This window comes from Penaeus monodon, chromosome 25 (genome assembly GCF_015228065.2).
Source record: "Penaeus monodon isolate SGIC_2016 chromosome 25, NSTDA_Pmon_1, whole genome shotgun sequence".
In the NCBI taxonomy this organism is placed as follows: Eukaryota; Metazoa; Arthropoda; class Malacostraca; order Decapoda; family Penaeidae; genus Penaeus; species Penaeus monodon.
Window position 1 is genome coordinate 35988339 of NC_051410.1, and position 215 is coordinate 35988553.

The 215-nt window shown below is 29.3% G+C and overlaps 1 protein-coding gene across 1 annotated transcript in view; it reads right to left on the reverse strand.

Moving 5' to 3' along the window:
- LOC119589199 (spore coat protein SP60-like) overlaps nt 1-215 on the reverse strand; it is a 2350-nt gene that overhangs the window by 1600 nt on the left and 535 nt on the right. The gene's annotated exons all lie outside the window — the stretch shown is intronic.

Consider the following 215-nt stretch of genomic DNA (forward strand, 5'->3'; position numbering starts at 1 on the left):
GTTTTGGATGCAGTATTTCTCTTCCCTTTTTTTATCCTTTATAAAGGAAGAAACGATAGCATAGAAATGCACTAAACTATAAAGCGTCCAATCTTAGGAAAAAAAAAATTAAAAAGTAACCACCCCGATTTTTTTAAGATAATTCTTGTTTAATAAAGCCCTTTTACGACTGATATTTGAATGTGTTTTACATCAATTATGGTTATTGCAACACT